Source organism: Mus musculus, chromosome 4 (assembly GCF_000001635.26).
Source record: "Mus musculus strain C57BL/6J chromosome 4, GRCm38.p6 C57BL/6J".
NCBI lineage: Eukaryota > Metazoa > Chordata > Mammalia > Rodentia > Muridae > Mus > Mus musculus.
This window is the reverse complement of record NC_000070.6, coordinates 120,256,235-120,266,938: the sequence shown is the minus strand read 5'-3', so window position 1 is coordinate 120,266,938 and position 10,704 is coordinate 120,256,235. Positions and strand designations below refer to the sequence as shown.

At 50.6% G+C, this 10,704-nt stretch overlaps 1 long non-coding RNA gene across 3 annotated transcripts in view; it reads left to right on the top strand.

Moving 5' to 3' along the window:
- Positions 1-4,787: 4,787 nt before the first annotated feature.
- Positions 4,788-10,704, top strand: part of Gm36134 — a 107,967-nt gene continuing 102,050 nt past the window's right edge. For all 3 annotated transcript variants that reach the window (XR_868084.1, XR_868083.1, XR_868082.1), the window contains exon 1: positions 4,788-7,507. This is a non-coding gene — a long non-coding RNA (predicted gene, 36134). The remainder of the gene's footprint in view (positions 7,508-10,704) is intronic.

Here is a 10,704-nt window from a genome sequence, read left to right as displayed (position 1 = left end):
GCACCTACTGAGTTCCTGATGCTGAGAATAGTCTTTGTAGAGTTCTGCACCTGTTTTGTTTGCTTGTTTTTGTTTTTAAAAACATGCAAGCAGAAAGTTTCCTGCCTGGGCAAATTCCTTAATCAAGGCTGAAGGGTTGGGAGAGGGGCACAGGTGTTAACTGAGAATCTGTGACTACCAGGCCTTGTATTAGCACAAGTTTCATTCCCATTATACAGATGAAACACAAGGCCAGAGAGGGAAAATAATTTTGAAAGATAATGGTTAAAGAGGAGGAGGAGGGGGAAGAGGAGGAGGAGGAGAAGGAACAACTTTGGAAGCACAGATGTCTGTAGGAATTCATCCAGTTCCTTTCCTTTGCCAGCTGTGTCACCTTGGTTACTTTTTTGGTTAAACAAAATAGCCCAGTTAGTTACTTTTTTTTCTTTGCTGCAACAAAGTACCTGACAAAAGTAACAAGCAGAAGGAAGGAAGGAGGGAGGGAGGGAGGGAAGGAAGGAAGGAAGGAAGGGAGGGAGGGAGGGAGGGATGGAGGGAGGGTTCAATTCGCCTCACTTTGAAGGTGAAGTCCATGATGGTGGGGAAAGCATGGTGGCAGGACTATGAGGCAGCTGGTCACTTTGTATCTACAGTCAGAGAGAGAGAGGGAAGGGGAGAGGGGGTAAGGGGAGAGAGAGGGGGAGAGGGAGGGAGAGAGAGAGAGAGAGAGAGAAAGAGAGAGAGAGATGCAGGCCCAGGAGCACAGGCACACCACAGTACACATGAGAAAGAGAGCAAGTTTCTGGAGATGATTCTCCTTCCATTCGATAGGTTCTGGGGATCAAACTCCAGTCATACTCCAGTGGCAAGCCCCTCTACCCACTGAGCCATCCTAAGGACTTCCTGGTTTTAATTCAATCTAGGAACCCATCCAGCTCACAAGGACAGTCTTCACACCTGAAGTGGATCTTCCCTCTTCAGTCAAACCTCTTTGGAAACAACCTCAGAGACAAGCCTCTGGGTGTGTCTCCTTGGTGATTTTAATTCCAATCAGGTTGATGATAATTAGCCGTCAAGAGCTTGGTTCATCTTCTGTAGCCTCATTTTCCTAGTCTGTCCTATAGCATCTTAGCTTCCATCTCAGCTAAATGAGAAATGTGAAATAGCCAGATACTGCTCTGGTCCATTTGTCGGGAAGATTGTGAACACCTGCTCAAGTCCAGTTCTCATACCAAGAGTAGCACATTGTTTCTGTCTTGGGGACGTTTGGAGGCTCCTGGGTGTTGGCTTGGGTAACGTGACGGTAGATCAGGCTGTAATGAATGGAGGGGGATGCTGCAGGGGTGCTTTCGCCTTTGGGCCTGGAAGGATGGTTGACATCAGGAGAGGGCGAGATCTAGACAGGAAACAGCATAGCCAGAGTCAAGAAGCTCACGGATTTCAGAGCCAAAAGCCATTGAGTGGGGCTAAACGCTCATAAATGGAAAGGTTGCTGGTGGCAAAGACGCCAACAAGCAGTAGAGGAAAAGAGACAGGGCAAGCCCACGGGTGCTGATGGTGAGTGACTGACTGCCAGGGTATGGGGGAGACCAGTTGAGCTGAAAGGATGAGGCTTTTTTTTGGCATTTGGAATGCTTTGCTTTGGTTGTGGAAGGGACATGGAGGAAGGGGATAGGTCAGTGATGCTGGGTACCTGAACAGACAGGTGTTCCCTGCGATAGGGAGCACAGAGGCAGAAGGAGCCCCGGAGAAATAACTCCATTTGAGTTAGAGCCTGTGTGGCTCTAGAGGAGGGACGGACACCCAGGAGCACTTCTGTCATATGGGTGGCATCCTCAGGCTTTGGGCATCACGGTAGGCTAAGGATTTCTCTCTGAATAGCCCTCAGAGCCCTGGAAGACATCTGTCTGAACTGGAGAGGGAGTTCAGCGAATCAGAAGCAAAGATGTTATCGTGGGGGTGTTGTGAAGGCTTGGGGGCCATTGCAGAGTGGGATAAACAAAGAATCTCTGCTGTCTGGTTCTACTCGGATGCACTAGGGTTAACTTCCTCGGCACCAGAAGAGAAGACCACCAGCTAAGAAGCAATGGAGTGGGGAGAAGAAAGGTGAGACACAGAGATCCTTGCAGTTTGTGAAAGACTGTCAGGTGCTAAAGAGGATACCCAATTCTCTTGTCACCAGGAGTTATCTACCCTCTGCCTTTTTTGTTTTTGTTTTTTTGCTTTTTTTTTATTTTTTTATTTTTTTTGATCTGGAAGGCTAGGCAATAGCATGTCTTGTAGTTTTGTTTGAGGGGCAAATAAGATTGGTGTGATTGAGTTCACACTACCAGCATAAGGTAGAGCCAGGCTACCCTGCCCTGATTGCATGGCTCTAATGCCCAGGTTCTCCTGTGGTACTACTGCTTCAAGGATGTGACTGAGGGCAGGAGAGTGAAGGAGCTCCAAGCCAGCAGGGTCTACACAGGTTCAGGCTCAGCGTTTAGGAGCTGAGACCTCACTGTTGGGCTGAGGTGTCTTTGCCCACTGGGGAGCACATAGAGACTAGAAGGCACTGGGATAATGTTCCACCCAATAGTAAGACTCAGACACAGCCCAAATGAGTCTGGACTCCAGATGGGCTGCAAAGCTGCCCCCACCCTAGACTGCTGGAGGGTGGGCTGCTGATGTGCATGTGCAGGGCTGTGTGTGTCCATGTAGTTCCATATGCATCTGTCTGTGTGGCCTCGTGTGTGTGTGTGTGTGTGTGTGTGTGTGTGTGTGTGTTTTAGTGAGCAAGTTGGTGGGTTGAGATCTCTACTGAGTGCATATGGCTGAGCGTGTATGTGTGTATGTAAGTGTGTGAATTGCAGTGTGTCCATCTCTGAGTGTGCTCACGTGTATGGAGGCCATGCGTGTGTGAACTGCTCTCTGTCTCCACATGTGCACCGCATGCTTTGCTCTCTGGGTGTGCCTGACTTGGCACATCCTTCTCTCTCTCTCTCTCTCTCTCTCTCTCTCTCTCTCTCTCTCTCTCTCTCTCTCTCGGGAGCACCAGGCTGGTGTTCCCCTGCCAGAAACATCTTCTGGATTGTTCTGCTGTCTGTGGGAGTATAGGGGGCAGAGGGACACTCCAGCCCCTGGGATCCAACCCAAATTGTGAGCATGGAGCCAGGAGACCACCTCAGAGTGATGACTGAGCTCTGCCCAGCTCAGGCTGGTGATAGTTCAGAGACAGCTTCTGTCCTTCTGGGCCCCATGAGGAGAGGGAGCAACACCCTTACAGCTGGGGGTCTGTCACTGGCCCTCCCCGCCAGCCTTGGAGCCCAGCAGACGCGCCCCCCCTCTGTGCCCACTCCCTGGGAGGCGTCTGACACATGATTTATTCATAAAAAGCCATTATTTGTGCCAAAGAAGAACTGAGCTGCTCGCTTTTTAAGTGCTGATAATGCTCTTAGCCTTCCCTCCCTCCCTCCCTCCCTCCCCCTTTCCCTCTCTCACCTCCTTCAGACTTCCTATCCTCTCTCCTCCTCCCCTTTCTTCCTGATCCCCTCTTTCTTCTCTATTCCTTCATTGTTCTCATCTCTGCTCCCCTCCTCCATCCTCCCTCCCTCTGGCCCCACTCAGCTCCAGGCTGCCGCTTCCTGCCACAATTCAGGGGGTAAGGCAGGACACCAACCCTCCACCAGTGCTTGTCAATTCAGGACCATGGGAAGGTTGGGAGGAGTGGAGACTGGTTGAGAAAGGTGAAGGGTCACAGGATATTGTCCTAAGTAACTCCCTGTGAGCTTACTTAAGGCTGTGTGACTTTAGTCCCTCAGTATTAGCATAGGTTTCTCAGAACTCCAAATAAATATTCACTCTAAGTGAAAACATTGCACTTGGAATGCAAATGAAGATTGGAAGCAAGCCCCTTAGGACTCCTTTCCTGGCCAAGAATGCCCCCAAGCTCTCTGTATTCTGGAGGTGGTCATTCAGGTGGTGCCAAGAGAGGCTGGCATGGAGAGAGGCACCTGGGTCTTGCCACAGAGACAGGAGACAGCAGAACACGCTCCCAGATGGCAGCTTGGACATGGACACACACACACACACACACACACACACACACACACACACACACACACCAGGCTGCACTCAGCCACCCACTTCCTATGCAGATGGAGCACCCTTCCTCCCCCCACCCCTGGAGCATTCCTCTCTGAGCACCTGCAGCAGCAGGGGCTGCAGCGTCTTCCCCAATCTAGAAACCTGTTCATTCATTCATGCATTCATTCATTCACTTCATAAAACTTGCTCTGCAACCCCTGCATCTGTGCCAGCCTTTGTGCTGGATGTTGGGTGACACAAGCGAACAGGATTGTTACTAGGGAAGGGAGCTGAAATAGAGGGGCTCCTGCAGGCCCTCCCCTGCAGCCTTGGTCTGGGGGCTGGGGGCCCAGCAGGCGAGGGGTTAAGTCGTTTGGCATCCAGAGCTGGAGCCATTAGGCCTCCTAATTATGAAATTATCGAGGTCCTCAGGTGACTGCTAATTTCACACACACTGTTCCTCTCACGGCTAATGAACGCCCGCAGAACCCACGCCTTGTCTTTCCTGCTGAACGGTGACCTGCAGTTAATGAGCTCAGGAAGGCAGACAGGGCACCGGCTGGGTGGGTGGGGCGACAGGCCCAAGGAGGGGGCCACTAGCCCCTTGGGTCCCTTTTGCTCCCCTTGATGGCTGCCAGCCTCAGTGAAGACTTCAGGGCCCAAGTCCAGCTTAGGGGTCCCTCAGGGCAGGCTAGGCTTGGGTGTGGGGAACAGGGGAGAGATCCCAATTGGGAGGGTGGGGGTGGAAGCTTGTGTCATGATACCAGAATGAGCCTAGAACAGCATGAGGCAGAGGCCAGAGTACACACTGGAGAATCATTTCTGCCTTCTTTTAGAACTGTGACAGAGACATTTTAGGGAGAAGCAGGGGATGTGGTATACCTATAAGTATAAAGGATAGAGATTGGGGGGTGTGGGGCACAGTCACCCCTAATGCTGGTGCAGGTGAAGACTTTGGAGTTGGTGGTATTGATGATAGGAATGCCACGTGACTGGGCTGAAGGGCTATTGTGGATGGGTGTGATCTTAAAGTCTTGGTTTGCAAGTTTAAAATGTAATTTTTTAAAAAGCTACCCTCAAAATATGAACAAATAGACAAGCAACAACAACAAGAACAAAACAGGCACATGTGTTGCCTACAACCTCAGGTAGTGTAGCCTAGGTCTTGGGCTACATTCTTCATATGGTGACACAGTGGGTCATCTGGTAGATATAAAGGCCCTGTGACCTGTGCAAGTGGGAATCCCACCTTTATCTTTCCAGGCTGTCATGGCAGCCAAGTAAGAAGCAGTGTGGCAGACAAGGGGAACAAGAAGGTGGGAATCAGAGGGTACAAGGGACCTCTGGCCTTAGCTTTTTCCATCCTGTGACCCTGAGCAGTCATTTGTTCTTCTTTTCTGGGCAGGTTTCTTCGTGAGCACATGGTGGGGTGAGAGCAGAGCTGTTTGCATTGTGCTTACAGAGGAGGATTGGGCTGTGGTCCCCAACAGGTTGCCCTCACAGCCCAAGGTAGGCATCCCAGGCTGATGAGTGAAGAGCTCCTTGTTCTAGGCTTTCAGGTCTATGTGTGGCATGGGTGACACGTGTTCAGGCTTCACCTCCCTCTGGAATCAGAGGCTCAGCCAGTTGTAGGCTGTGGCCTTTGACAACAAACCCTGCTCTCTCTAGTTCTCAGCTACATATGTACCTCAGTTTCCTTGTGTAATAGGTGGGGAATAGAAGCATAAACTCACTTTGAAAGTGGACTAAGATCTCAGGGGTCCCAGCTATGGCTCCAGATCTGGCCAGCCTTCACCATCAGTCTTCAAGTTCCCTCCTCAAGTGTCCAGTCAGCTCCCTTGACTGCATGGTAAGCCCCCAGGAAGATGTCTGCCCAGCGGAGGAAGAACAAACCGAAGAGGGACAGCCTGCCTCAGCTCTTCCTATTTGGTCTGCATGACAGAATGGGATACACACTTCTATTACCTCCATTTTTCTGAATGAGAAATCCAAAGATGAGAGGTTATGCAATTAACCGAAGTCGAGGAGCCAGAAAATGGCAGAGCAAAGCCTTGAGGTCCAGCCTGGTATACCACCTGCCTCTGCATGCCATTCACAGATACTTCAGACACACAGAGCTAGGCACACTGTGCCATTGGGATGCACAGGGATCCAGACTTGCTCATCACCCTGCATGCATGCCCTCCGTGTGCAACTATACCCTCTCCTGGGCTTAAGTAGTATGAGCCTGCATACCCATAGGTGCAGCTGGACTTCATTAGTAGACTTGTAAGTATTCTTGTGAACATGCCTATTGCACACCAAATGTGTATGTGCATGGACACACATACATGGCTACATGTGCACACAAACTCTTCTGCTCAGGAAAGTGTAATGCATTAGTCACGTTCACATCCCCATGTACACTCACACTGACATACAAACTGAGGTACATAAGAGAAGAGCTACCTGCTAAGGAGCATTTATGCACATGTGCACAGGGGTCTTCTGGATAGAGAAAGCCTGTGGACAGGAAAGAAGACAACTGGGTGTCCTCACGATGCACACAGACACACACCCACACTTGTATGCACGCACCAGAGCACCCAAGCTGGAAACCCTGGTGCAGCAAGGTGAACAGATTCTTCGTACCAGGGCAGTGATAGATGGACCAACGTCCTAAGTGACTATCAAAGTGTCGTGGCGTGTGCGGCACAAACACCAATTAGTGGGGCCTTTGAAAGCATCGGCTCGTTAGAGAGGAAGCCGAAGAGGCTGAAATTGGCATAAAACACGAAGCTATTTAACTCTCACGGGGGCGGGTGAGGGGGGCATGCACAGTGGAAAGGCCTCTGGGCAGAATTCCTCCCTCCATTCCGCACTTGTTCCTAGAGAAGGACCCTCACAAGGGGCCTTGGCAGGCAGCTTTGATGCTCCTTGAAAATGGGGGTGGGGATAGCCTCCTGCCAGCGAGAGGCTGGCACTGAGTGAGCGGGGGCCGCGCCAACTGGCGATCAATTTCATGCACATCGTAAACCTAAGTGCTTTCTGGAGAGTCTGGCAGATTGCACATAAAGTCCCCCTTCTGTCCCTAGCACACGGGTGGGCGTGTGAGGCAAGGGCTCACCCTGGCTACAGGAGACCCAGGTAACCTGATCCCCCAGTGGGAGGTATCCTTGGGGACCTGGGGGATTCTCTCATCAAGGCCAGCACTGCTGGGAACAGCTGGAGCTGGGAGCCGTGCGTGCATGAACCTGGACTCTGCCAGACTCTGCTGCTCATTGGTGGAATGACCTTGGGCAGTCGGCTTCGCTGACCCTTAGTCTCCTCATTTGTGAAGTAGGATGACATGAGATTAATTGAGCTCTGTCTTTGCGATGAGCTGTCACAGAGCTGAAGAATCTCAAGGTCCACACACTCACAACACAGCCTTGGACTCTCCTCACCAGGAACACCCACTGCTAGCAGGTTTCTGGCCATGGCGGTGAGTACCCTGTGGCATATAAAGCTCTTTCTCCACCTGTCCTCTGTTCTCTCTCTCCAAACACCTGTTTATTCATCACTATCCCTGAGCATGCTTTCTGAAGCCCCCACCCCCAACCTGTCTCTCTCACCCATGTCACAAGAAGGGACAGCCTCTGGCTGTCTTCTAGCTCCTGTGCTATTTGGGTGTCAGAACAGCCTACAACCTGCATCAAGGCAGGAGTTGTAACAGAAGAGGGAGGGAGGCTGTGTTGATGCTTGGGCTTCATGCCTGTGATCCTCCACAAGGAGTTTTGTGTGTATCCTCTCCCAGACACCCTCAGGAAATCAGTTTTCTCAGCTTCTGCCTCTGTTAGCCCTGAGAGCTCACATCCAGGTAGGTTCTGGCCTGGGGAGGAACCCCAAACTACTTATGTCCCAGGAACACATAGGGAGAGGTGAGGAACAGTGCTGAAGACAAATCCTGGTTTCAAGCCCTGGCTTTGGCTGTCCATAACAACTTCCTTACCTGAGCCCTGCCTCGACATCCTTGTCTGTAGTATGGGAGTGATTGTGTGTGTATATCTCAAAGACTACTGCTGAGAAAACAAACAAATGGGTATGTGATATTAATTCTAGGAGATTATAATAATTGTTTCCATTTTTCATGTGCCCTTTCCACATCCCCAATTCCTCTTCCTCTAGGGACCAAATAAAAGGGTCAACATTTAGATCTGGGCAGGATAGGGCAGTGGCTCTCACTATGGACTTTGCCAGTGCCTACAACCCTGGCAGCTGAACATAGTTGTCTTTTTCTTTCTGACACATGGAGCCCTGCTTTATTAGAAGATCTCATAGTTGGGTGACTCACAATGAGCGTGGCCTTCAGTAGACACTCACAGAGTTCGAGGCTTTCACAGCTACCCAGTGAGGAGCTGAGGACTATCCTCTGGCTACCTATAGGGAAAGTAGAGGCAGATAGGGCTTTGTTAGTCAGGACAGGAGAGACTATGCTGCAGTAACAAACAGCTCTCCCCCATCTTAGCCTATGAATCCAAGCTTGTTGTTAGTTTAGGCCAAGCATGAAGCAGAACGCTCTCTTTTCAAGGCTGCTGTCCTTTGGGGAGTAACTTGGTGTTCTCTGGTGCCCTAGTCTTGAAGACTTATTGCAGCAAGAAGGCCAGATGCCTGCTCTTCAGTGGACTGGCCTGGTAGAAATGAAACATGACCACAGTTCATTGGCTAGGGGTAGTCACATGCCCTACTTGCCAACTAGAAGCCTGGGAAATCACACAGAATCTGAATATGAGAGTGGAGGTGACTGAGTGCCCAGCTGGAGCCAAAATCAGGGTTTCCTAGGGAAGGGCTGGAGATGAGCTTTGGAGAAAGTAGAAAGGTGGATTTATGGCTTGGACAAGCAAGGAAGAAGACATTCCACAGCAGGGGAATGTAATGATAAACACTTGAAGGTAGATAGCTTCTGATGCCACAAGGCACCATGGGAACTCTGAGGCTGGAACCGACAGAATTAGCAGTCTCAGACATAGCACCTCAACACTTTGCGTGGAAGGGTGGGAAAAGGAGGTTCTGCTGATGAGTCTGAGGGGTGATAGTCCAGTCATTAAGTTTGGGGAGCCCGGAGAAGAAGTCAGAGGGAAGGTTTGGTGAGGGCTATGAAGACATTGGCAAATGTCCTAAAATACAGGTGCGTGGTCGGGTCCCCAGCTCAGGAGACACGCTAGGCTGGAACTGAGAACCACAGGCCATGGAAATATAGAAAGTCCCTGAGGCTTTGGGACCCTGTGAAGGATGAACAGGAAGAGGGTCCTGGGCTGGAGCTCTGTGAGGCAAGGACAGAGGAGGCTTTGGAAATGTCCCTGCAGAGGGTAGGGTAGGGGAAACTAGGAGGCACCATGAGAGCAACAAGGGCTAACAGGAAACGGAAGGCCCGCAGTGCCCCAATGCTGTCTTGGCATCCAGTTGAGGTGTGGCCAGGGATGGAGTGGTGGAGGTCGCCAGTGACCTTGGCAGGATAGTTCCACTGGAGAGGGCCAAGGAGCACTGGAGAGACAGCAAAGTCTAAACATGTGGTGTAGACAGCTCTCAGAAGCTTCTCCCTGGGGGAGGAATAGGATAGAAGTTGGACTATTAAGAAAAAAAGTATTTTTAAAAATTATTTCAAGCCAGGCAACAGTGGTGTAAACCTTTAATCCCACAACTCAAAAGGCAGAGGCAGGTGGATCTCTGAGTTTGAGGTCAGCCTAGTATACAGATCAAGTTCCAGGACAGCCAGAGCTATACACGGAGAAACCCTGTCTCCAAAAACAAACAAATTGTCTTCTGGGCTGGGGAGATGCTTCAGTGGGTAAGAATGTTTGCTGCTCAAGCATTATGACCTGAATTCAAATCCCCAGCAAAGAGTCAGGCATTGCTACACTTGTAACCCCAGTGGTGGTGGGGAGGAGGGTTGCTGGGGCTTGCTGGCTGCCAGCTTAGCTAGAAAAAAAAAAAAAACCAAAAAACAAAAAACCCAGTGAGCTCCTGCTTCAATGAGAGTCTCTCTCTCTCTCAAAAGAATAGAGCAGAGGATACCCAGTGTCCTTTCACACATGTGCATATGAACACACATTCCCCCCACATAGTCATATACCACAATACAAAAAAAAAAAAAAAACAAACCCTAAAACCAAACTACTTTGTTATTACTATTTGTTAAAAGGGGAGGGGGAGGGAACTAAACCTGTAGGAGCCAGGCAGGAGGGAGGTCATCAGAGACTATGAGAGAGGTGGGGCCAACTAGTGGGCAGTGGAGAGGCATCCAGGAGGATGCGCCTTTAGAGCAGAGTGAGTCCCAGAGGTTGGGATGGCAAATTAGTCAAGTGGCTTTAAGCCTCAGGAGTCTGAGGACAGAGGAGAGGGCAAGGAGAGAGGTTTGAGGGTGAAGGAAGGCAGAGAGAGAGAGAGAGAGAGAGAGAGGGAGAGAGAGAGAGAGAGAGAGAGAGAGAGAGAGAGAGAGAGAGAGAGAGCAGGGAGAAACGGCACAAAATGATCAGAGCTATGAAGGAACTCAGGAGCGACAGAAAGGCAGGAAGGAGGGTTGGACTAAGTTCAGCAGACAGACCCTTTGGAAGCAGGCACAGGCAGGGCCAGGGTGTGGCTGAGAAAAGAATGTGTGGTTTTCTCAGAGGATCCTGACCCAATGTACAACTCAGATCCTGC